The sequence below is a fragment of the Carlito syrichta genome, unplaced genomic scaffold, assembly GCF_000164805.1.
Source record: "Carlito syrichta isolate Samal-C Ts95f unplaced genomic scaffold, Tarsius_syrichta-2.0.1 Scaffold169693, whole genome shotgun sequence".
NCBI lineage: Eukaryota > Metazoa > Chordata > Mammalia > Primates > Tarsiidae > Carlito > Carlito syrichta.
This window is the reverse complement of record NW_007113789.1, coordinates 56,474-67,028: the sequence shown is the minus strand read 5'-3', so window position 1 is coordinate 67,028 and position 10,555 is coordinate 56,474. Positions and strand designations below refer to the sequence as shown.

Genomic DNA, 10,555 nt, shown 5'->3' with positions numbered 1-10,555 from the left:
AGGCTGAGGCGGAAGGATCGCCAGAGCCCAGCAGGTCGAGTCTGTGGTGGCCAGGAGCGGCCACTGCACTCCAGTCTGGGTGCCAGAGTGAGACTCGAACTCGAAAAAAAAAAAAGCACAACCATTGTCACACTGCCCAGTTCTGAATTTTGTTCCATCGTTTACTAGCAGTATGATCTTGCACGGTTTCTCTGTGCCTCCGTTTCCTCATCTCTAAAACAGGCGTAATAATGACACCGGCCTCACATGGTTGCCACAAGGATTAAACGAGCCAGTCTGCATAAAGCCTGTAGAAGGGCTTTATGGATGCTCTCCATAAATAGCTATGTTATTGCTGTCATTATTATCACGGCCTAACTCACCCACCTAGACGGCGGAGTCTGATTCTTACCCCTAATCTCCCTCATGTGCCCTGGGCTGGGTCTGATCTGAGGAGGGCTGAACAAACACGCCGGAGGAAGGAATAACTCTGCTGACCTCTTGGCTCTGATGTGTATGTCCCTGAGGGCCACACACTGCAAATCCGCTTTCCCGAGATGATCACAGGCACACAGGATGGATTGCCAGCCGCCCCAGCGTACTGCCCACTGCACCTGAACTCCACAGTCCCGTGCAAGGGGCCTGGACCGTCCCCTGGTCCAGAGCTCTAACGTCGTGCCACAGATGAAGGGCGGCCAGTGTGGATTCGAGGGCCCCCTCCAGCAGAGTGGACAGAAAGAGAGTGATCCAGACTGTGCCACAAAGTAAGACAGGGAAGCCCAGCAGCAGAAAAACCTGCCTATGGGCCACACTCAGGGAAAGATGGTCATTATTAGCAATGCATGCTGCTAGTTACTATGGAAATTTTTTCTTTTTTTTTTAAGTCAGAATCTCACTCTGTCACCTAGGCTGAAGTGTAGTGGCATGTTCCTAGCTCAATGCAGTCCCTACCTTAACCCCCAGAAGATTTTTTTAAAAATGATTTCTGAAGTTCTGGATCATCAGTCAAGGAGAACTCGTCACATGAAGTGAAGCAAGAACACAAGGATTTGCCAAAGGGAATGCTGTGGTCAGTGAATTCTTCAAGTTCTTCTACAAAACTTTTTATGATGAAATGTTCTCAGACTTGTAAAATGAACCGAAACAAAAAGTAGAAGTCTAACAACAATTTTGATAATTCCTCCAAGTTGACATTTTAGGTGACACAATATCTGAAGAAATAGATCAGCACTGCAGCTTCTTTTGAATAAGACCTTCCATGTGTACTCTTATTCAAATTCAAGTGCATCCTAGGGTCCACACACCCTGTGCTGACTTGTCCACTAGACCAATCCCTGAGTGACTGCAATCCAGAACATAACACAGTTCCTTTCTGCAGGAGCTTAAAACCCATTAAGAGAGAGAATCTTCTCTTTTCAAGACACAGAAGCACAAAAGAAACACTCACCGTATACAGGAGGAGCCAAAAGATGACTCGGTGGCTTCCAGCCAAAGGAACCAGAGAAAATTTCACCAAAGAGATGACTCGGGTGCTGGAGAAAGCATCTCCCAGGGCTGCCTTTGGGCTGGCTTTGAGGCCTAGTGACTCCTAACAGGTAGTGGGTAAGGAGGGCCTTTCAGGGGTGTGAAGGGTCTGAGTATAGTGCAACATGGTAGACGGTTAAGCCACACTTCTCTGACATGCCCACTTTTTTTAAAAGGCAGATTCTTTGAATCTTCTCACAAGCCCTTATGTCTCTCTTTTTTTTTGAGTTGGAGTTGGAGTTGGAGTCTCACTCTGTCGCCCAGACTGGAGTGCAGTGGCTGCGCCTGGCCACCGCAGCCTCGACCTGCTGGGCTCCGGCGATCCTTCCGCCTTAGCTTTCCAAGTAGCCGGAATTACAGGCATGTGCCACCATGCCAGGCTAATTTTTTGATTTATTGTAGAGATGAGGTCTGCTGCCCAGGCGGGTCTCGAACCCGCGGGCTCAGGCCATCCACTCACCTCGTCCTCTCAAAGCCCGGGATTACAGGCTGAGCCACCGAGCCCGGTCCCTCTATGTCTCTTAAGATGGAAAGGTTTTTGTGACATTTTAATGAACAACTCAGTCCAGCCCAGGTTTTAAACTCTTTCGGATTTCCTTCCCGCTTAAGTGACTTTGTGGCCCACAGGAGAAAGGGGGCCCTCGGATCCATGCTGGCTGGCATCTGGCACGAAGCACTTGGCTGGGACTGGTGTCTGCTTAGGAAAGCAGAGCCTGCCTGACTTTTGGCAAGTGCGGGTCGTCTGGCCTCCAGCGGGGAAATCCTCCCACACTTTGGCCTCCGGGTCCGGACCTGAAGCCCATGCGAGCCAGCTGTTCACCTCAGTGCCCACACCTGCTAACAAAGTCTGCGGGGCCTGTAATCCCACGCCTTTGGGAGGCTAAGGTGAGTGGATTGCCTGAGCCCACGGGTTTGAGACCTGCCTGGGCAACTTGGCAAGACCTCATCTCTACAATAAATCAAAAAAATTAGCTGGACGTGGTAGCGCGCGCTTATAGTTCCAGCTACTCGGAAGGCTGAGGCGGAAGGATCGCCGGAGCCCAGCAGGGCGAGGCTGCGGTGGCTGGGAGCGGCCACTGCACTCCAGTCTGGGCGACAGAGTGAGACTCCAACTCAAAAAAAAAAAAAAAAAGTCTGCGGGGACTTCAGGGGGCTACTGTGCCCCTCCCGGGGCCTGGGGTGGCCAGAGCTTAGCCTCAGCTCCTCCATCCAGCCACCTCACTGCAGCAAGACTGCCTCACCCCTCCAGCTGCACACTCAGTGTGGCAGGAAATGTGTGCACGGACGCACAACTCACACAGTCACACACACACACCAACTCTCCATGCCGCGCCCAGGCAGCAGACCACCGGCCTCCCTCCCACCACACCTGCGCTGTTCTCGGGCTCCCTCACACCTCTCTCCGTCTGCAAGAGGAAGTGATTCTGCACGCCCTGGACCTCCCTGCCCCGCCCATCTGTCTTCTCCCCCCAGCGCGTCAGCCAGGGCTGCCCATGTCCTCTTCCTGTCAGTCGGGAAATCCTCTTACAGCCCCTAATGGCCTTCCATCTCACATTCGGCCTCGATGGTGCAGGTGGTGTTTGATCCTCACGGGGAAAGAACCCAGTAGGGACGAGGTTGCCATGACTCTTGGGATGAGAGCCTGGAGAGGACTGAGGATGAGACACACTGCTTCAATTCCCACCACGCTCCTTGCCACAGCGAAATGACATGAGGGTTTGGCTATGTCTGGAGAACTAGGAGCTAAATATAGGAGTGGCTTAGGGCATGGGAAGGTTTGTTGTTTGGAGAACGTGAGGCAAGGTAAACGTGCGGCAAGGTAAACTGGCTGGCATGTGTGTACACAGTAACTTTGGAGGAACACAAAAGGGATTCTCAAAGGCATCTAGAACAGAAGGGATGGTGCCCCTGGCTCTGCATGGGCCAGGAACGTCTGGAGAGCACGGTTCTTGGAACCAGGAGCCTCTGAGAACAGTGTAGGCTCAGGGAGAACTGGGGGGTGGTAAGTGCATTCATAGTCACACCACAGCAGGAATTTTTTTTTTTTTTTTTGAGTTGAGGTATCACTCTGTTGCCCAGGCTGGAGTGCAGGCACAATCATGGCTCACCGCAGCTTTGAACTCCTGGGCTCAGGCAATCCTTCTGCCTCAGACTCCCAAGTACAGGTGCACACCACCATGCCCTGCTAATTTTTTCTAGAGACAAAATCTTGCTATGTTGCCCAGGGTAATCTTGAACTCCTGAGCTCAAGTAATACACATGCCTCGGCCTCCCAAAGTGCTGCGATTACGGGTGTGAGCCATCACACTCGGCCACATCAGAAACTATTAAAGGGCATGGTAAATTGATCTTGTAAAAATTTAAAACATTGGGAAAACCGTCTTCAACTCTCTGAATGACAGTCTTGTGAGAGAGAGACTTTTTCTGAATGGCACCGTTATTATGTCATGCAAGGTCATGTGTGTAGAAGCCTGAGAGAGACAGACTGACACTCAAAATGTGGAAAACTCTCTGATTGTCATAATACTCCAAGATGGACCCAGGTTGCTTTGTTGAGAAGCTAAATGATTCCATTTACAAGAAGCGTAAGAATAAGCAAAACTCATCTATGGAGAGAGAGGTCAGAAAAAATGACTACCCTTGGGAGGTCTAATTGGAAGGGCGATGCAGGAGCCTTCTGGGAGCTGGAAAAGTTCTGTATCTTGAGCTGAGTAGTGTTTTCAAGGGTGTTTATATGTAAAAAAAGTCAAGCTATACACTTAAGATCTGTGCACGTCACTGGAAGAGGAACCCCCCGAAAATGGAATTTATATTTATTAAGAACTGTGTATTTATTCTTATGTGTTTGAACTCAGGCACCTTCAAAGCACTCTCTGTTTGAGGCAATGCACCTATCGAGACGTTTTTCCACTCAGCAATTTTTAGTGCTTCTGCTGGTTTTTTGTTCCATCTCTTCCACATCAGCGAAACGTTTCCCTTTTCATCCAGGGAAACAAAAAACAAAGTCACTTGGGACAAGAGCGGGTGAGTAAAGAGAGTGGGATATGGGGCTTATGCCGCTTTTGGTCAAAAACTGTTGAACACTCCGTGCATGTCACAGTGGAAGAACCAGTCATCTGTTTGCCACAGCTCTGGACCTTTCTTCCACAAAGCATGATGCACAACGATGCTAGCTGGTACCCTGATGCCAGTGGGTTTCTAGAACACTTACCTAGTGAGGAGAGCCTGGACGACAAGGGGGCCCGCCCTCCAAAAGACAACTCTGGGTTTTGAGGGATCCCCCCTCGCTGCGAGTTTGTAGTAGGTAGAATAATACCCTTCTCCGTCCCCAAAGGTACATACAATTCATCTCCAGAAACTGTGACTATGTGAGGTCACAGAAGAAAAATTAAGGCAGCAGATTGGCTGCATGTGGTGGGTCACACCTGTAATCCCAGCATTTTGGGAGGCTGAAGTGGGAAGATGGCTTGAGCCCAGAATTTTGAAACCAACTTGGGCCATATAGTGAGACCTTGTCTCTACAAAATTAAAAATTTTGAAACTACAGGGAATTACAACCACATACACTAAATGGACTTTGTTAGGATTCTTATTTGAACAAACCAGCTATGAAAAGTTTTTTGGGTTTTTTTTTTTTTGGCAATCAAGGAAATATGAGTATAAACGGAGCATTAATTATTAAAGAATTATTATTAATTTAAGGTACAATAATAACATTGTGGTTAAGTAAAAATTATTTTTTATTTTTCAGCTGCTTGTTGACATGTTTAGGGATTTGTTTTAAAATGTTCTAGCCAAGCCAGGCTCGGTGGCTCAGCCTGTAATCCCACGCCTTTCGGAGGCTGAGGTGGGTGGATTGCCTGAGCCCGCAGGTTCGAGACCCGCCTGGGCAACTTGGCGAGACCTCATCTCTACAATAAATCAAAATTAGCCGGGCATAGTAGCGCGCGCCTGTAGTTCCAGCTACTTGGAAGGCTGAGGTGGAGGGATTGCCGGAGCCCAGCAGGTCAAGGCTGCAGTGGCTGGGAGTGGCCACTACACTCCAGTCTGGGTGACAGAGTGAGACTCCAACTCAAAAAATAAAAATAAAAAAATAAAATAAAATGTTCCAGCCAAAAAAGGGGGGGGGTGTATATTTTTGGGATATTGATGAAACTAACATAGGAAAACATTCACAGTTGTTAAAGTTGGATGATGGTGGTACATGGAGTTTCTTTGTACTTTTTACTTTTGTATATAATTGAACATTTTTTGTAATACGCTTTTCAAAAAAAATTAGCCAGGTACAATGCCATGCACCTGTGGATGCTGAGGCAGATGGATCGCCCTGAGCCCAGGAGGTCGAGGCTGCGGTGAGTCACGATCATGCCACTGCACTCCAGCCTGGGCGACAGAATGAGACTCCAACTCAAAAAAAAGAAGAAATAAGAAAAACTTAGACTACACAAAAAGATACATAGGCCGGGCGCAGTGTCTTGCACCTACAATCCCAGCACTCTGGGAGGCCAAGGTGAGAGAATTGCCTGAGCCCACGGATCCGAAACCAGCTTGGGCAACTTGGAGAGACCTTATCTCTACAATAAATTTTTAAAAATTAGCCAGGCGTGGTGGCACGTGCCTGTGATTCCAGCTACTCGGAAGGCTGAGGCGGAAGGATCGCCAGAGCCCAGCAGGTCGAGGCTGCGGTGGCTGTGAGTGTGCCACTGCACTCCAGTCAGGCAATGAAGTGAGACTCCAACTCAAAAAAAAAACAGAAAAGAAAAATTGGCTGTGAGATTGATTCCTTTCTTCTTGTTGCTGGGTTTGTAACTGGAATTTCAGTTTTGTCGGGGGTTTTCTTAGTGTCCAGGCTGGAGTGCAGCGGCATGGTCGGAGCTCACCACAGCCTACATCTCCTGGGCGCAGGCAGTCCTTCCGTCTCAGTCTCCCAAGCAGCTGGGACTACAGGCACGCACCAACACGCTCGGCTGATCTTTTTAATTTTTTGTACAGATGAGGTCTTGCTAGGTTGCCCAGGCTGGTCTTGAGCTCCTGGGCTCAAGCAGTCCCCACTTCAGCCTCCCAAGGTGCTGGGATTACAGGTGTGAGTCACCATGCCCAGCTGAAATTTCAGTGTTAAAAGAGGCCTGGTTGGGCACAGTGGCTCACACCTGTAATCCCAGCACCCTGGGAGGCCAAGGCGAGAGAACTGCCTGAGCCCAGGGGCTCAAAACCAGCCTGGGCAACTTGGCAAGACCTCGTTTCTACAATAAATCAAAAAATTAGCCAGCTGTGGTGGTGTGCGCCTGTAGTTCCAGTTACTTGAAAGGCTGAGGTGGAAGGCTTGCCAGAGCCCAGTAGGTTGAGGCTGCAGTGGCTGTGAGTGTGCCACTGCACTCCAGCCTGGGTGACAGCGAGACTCTGACTTGGGAAAAAGAAAGAGACCTGGCTTTTCTCCTGGTGAGCACTGCACCCTAGACAGGCAATGAGCACTACATGCGACCCCAGGCTCGGGTGCGGTCATGCTGGCAGGCAAGGCTGGCTAGATCAGTGGCTCCCTGCTTCAGAGCAGCCGCACCATCCCCAGTCACCTGTTAGAGTTGCAGATTCTCAGGCCCCACCCCAGGCCTGCTGGACCAGACACTGGAAATGGGCCCAGGAGTACAGGTTTGCCAAGCCCTGCAGGTGATGTTGACCCACTCTCAAGCTGAGAGTCACCAGACTACTGACCTTCAAGGAGGCTTTCAGAGAGAGACTGTGCCGTGTGTCAGGTCCCGGTGGCCACTTTCCTTCCGCTGTCACACTTCTGCTGCCCCACCCCACCCACTGCCGGTTCCTCCGCTATCCCTGCAGCACCAGCTGAGTGGCGGAGACACTTCCCAGGCCTGACCTCTGTGACCTCTCCAGGTGGCCACTGCTCTGCCATTCCCAACCCAATTCCGTCTCTCCTCCCAAGGTCCTTGGGCGCCTCCTCTTCTCTGCAGACACTCAGGCTTCCCACAACCCTCAGGCTGTTGACTCCCAATTCCCTCCTGGGCCTGATCACCGAGCTCCATTGCCTGATTGCTTTGATTGAATGAGGTCTCCTCGGAACAGCCCGCCAATTTCAAAACAGACCTCCTAAACATGGATGACCTCACTTGCATGTGGAATCTGAAACCGTCAGACTCATAAAAGGGAGAGCAGAATGTTGGCTGCCAGGGGCTGAAGGGTGAGGGAGATGAGACGTTATTCGAAGGGTGCACGTTCCGGCGATGCAGGGTAGGTTCTGGAGGTCCGATGCATAGCACTCTGACTATAGTTAACAACACTGTGCTGGCCACTTGAAATGTGCTGCGAGGGTAGATCCTAAGCATTTTCATTACAAAAAAAGAAAAGAAAATGGGCAGCGTGGCTCACATCTGTAATCCCAGCACTGTGGGGGGCCAAGGCAGGACAATGGCTTAAGGTCAGTAGTTCGAGACCAACTGAGCAGCACAGTGAGAATCCATTTCCATAGAAAATTTTTAAAAGATTAGATGGGGTGGTGGCGTGAGCCTCTAGTCCTAGCTACTCAGGTGGTTGAGGCAGGAAGATTGCTTGAATCCAGAAATTTGAGGTTACGATGAGCTGTGAGCCTGGGCAACAGAGTGACACTGTGTGTCAGGGAGGAAGGGGGAGGAAGGGAGGAAGGGAGGAAGGGAGGAAGGGAGGAAGGGAGGAAGAAAGAAAATGGGCCGGGCTCGGTGGCTCAGCCTGTAATCCCGCGCCTTTGGGAGGCTGAGGTGAGTGGATTGCCTGAGCCCGCGGGTTCAAGACCCGCCTGGGCAGCGAGACCTCATCTCTACAATAAATCAAAAAATGAGCCGGGCGTGGTAGCGCATGCCTGTAATTCTGGCTACTGGGAAGGTTGAGGCGGAAGGATCGCCAGAGCCCAGCGGGTCAAGGCTGCGGTGGCCGGGAGCGGCCACTGCACTCCGGTCTGAGCGACAGAGTGAGACTCCGACTCAAAGAAAGAAAGAAAGAGAGAGAGAAAGAAAGAAAGAAAGAAAATGGCAGCTCTATGAGGTGACTGCATGCTAATTAGCTTGATTGTGGTGATCATTTTACAATTGAGATGTATATCAAAGCGTCAAGCCGTACCCTTTAACCATCTGCAATTTCCGTCAATGCCGCAAAGCCGAAAAATACCCCCACACAGCAGACCTGTCTGGCTGGAGCCCTGCGCCACGGCCCGACCTTCAGGAGGACGGTGAGGTCGTTGGTCTCCTACGCTCAGGTGGGGTCACAAAGCGCCCAGCAGAGGAAGGAGGCTGCCCCCGGGCGTCTGGGACAGGTCAAACTTCTCAGGACGAGAAGTCTGGTGGTCAGGGCGGAGTAAGAACACGTCGCGAGAGAGGTCAGGGTTTGCGCTGCAGAGGGAAGCTGAGGAAGGCCAGAGGAGTCCCCTCCTCCCAGAACAGGGTCCCCTGGGAAGAAGCCTGCAGAGCCCCAGAGGCCAGCCTCGCCCCTCCCCGCCCCCGCTCCAGCTCCCCAGCCCGTTCGCCCTCAAATGCAGCTGGGAAGCCCTAGCATCACCCAGTGTGGAAAGCGGAGGGAGGCAGAGCCAGGAAGGCCAAGAAGCAGCTCAAAAGAAGAGGCCACGGGCCGAGGGACTCATGCCTGTAATCCCAGCACTTTGGAGGCCGAGGCAGGAGGATTGCTGGAGCCCAGGAGTTCGAGACCAGCCTGGGCAACATAGTGAGAACCCATCTCTACAAAAAAATCAGTAAAATCGGTCAGACATGGGGATGGTACATATTTGTAGCCCCAGTGACTGGGGACACGAAGGGGGACGGATCGCCTTAGCCCGGGAGGTCGAAGCTGCGGGGTGAGCCATGATCATGTCACTGCCCTCTAGCCTTGGGTGACAGACTGAGGCCCCAACTCAAACAAGAGAGGAGGCAGCCGTGCTCGGTGGCTCAGCCTGTCATCCTAGCACTTTGGGAGGCTGAAGTGAGTGGACTGCCTGAGCCTGAGGGTTCGAGACCCACCTGGGCAACTTGGCGAGACCTCATCTCTACAGTAAATCAAAAAATGAGCCGGGCGTGGCAGCGCGCGCCTGTAGTTCCAGCTACTTGGAAGGTCGAGGCGGAAGGATCGCCGGAGCCCAGCAGGTCGAGGCTGTGGTGGCCGGGAGAGGCCGCTGCACTCCAGTCTGGGCGACAGAGTGAGACGCCAACTCAAAAAAAAAAAAAAAAGAGAGAGCGAGAGGAGGCTACAGCCCCAGAGGGAGGCAGCACACCATGATCCTTCCCTGAGCTGGCTCCAGGGACCTCAATGGGGCCAGACGAGTCATCGGGGCCCTGGCGGCCAGATTCCTGGGACTTGGGAGTCCGTGGGCCGAATGTCCTCTCCCAGAGAGGAGGCCACAGACCCAAGGGAGCCTCAGGGACACCAGGGTCTCTACCCACAGTTCGGGGGCCCCAAACACAGGGCACCTCAGATGGGGTGGCTCTCACAAGGTGAAAAGCATGCGTCAGAATCACCCTAGAAAGTTCCGTAGGAAGGAACCCGTTGGAGACAGCCCAGCTGGGAAGCAACTAGGCAGAAAAAGGGCGTGGCCGTACCACCCCTCACCCCAGAGGGGCCCACGGGAGCTCTGAGCTGTGTCCAGAAGGCATGGCCACCACCGACCCCCAGGGGCAGGGGCCAGGTTGTGGTCACGCTTGCACCGGGAGCCTTTGCAGGGCCTCGTGCACTGTCACCACCGCCCTCACTGTCACCCACATGGCTGCGCTTCAGGTAGGATCCCCCGGTCCACCCTCACAGCAAGCAGCTGAGGCAGGTCGTCACGCTGCCCCCACTCCACAGATGAGGGCTTGAGGACTAGACAGCGACCAAGTCGTCAGCGAGAGGGAGTCACAGCCACTAGCTACTCCCAAGTGGCCCCACATAGGGCTTCCGCGGTTAACCACCCCACTGTGTTGCCTACAGGGTTCTTCATGTGTAGAAACGGCTAGCGTTTGTTGGGCACCTCCTGCGTGTCATGGGTTGTGCAAGAAACTTCACACAAGCTGGGCTCGGTGGCTCAGCCTGTAATCCCGCACTTTGG

At 52.3% G+C, this 10,555-nt stretch overlaps 1 protein-coding gene across 1 annotated transcript in view; it reads right to left on the bottom strand.

Moving 5' to 3' along the window:
- The window catches only part of GABRR2 (gamma-aminobutyric acid type A receptor rho2 subunit), a 62,430-nt gene that overhangs the window by 27,253 nt on the left and 24,622 nt on the right, over positions 1 to 10,555 (bottom strand). The gene's annotated exons all lie outside the window — the stretch shown is intronic.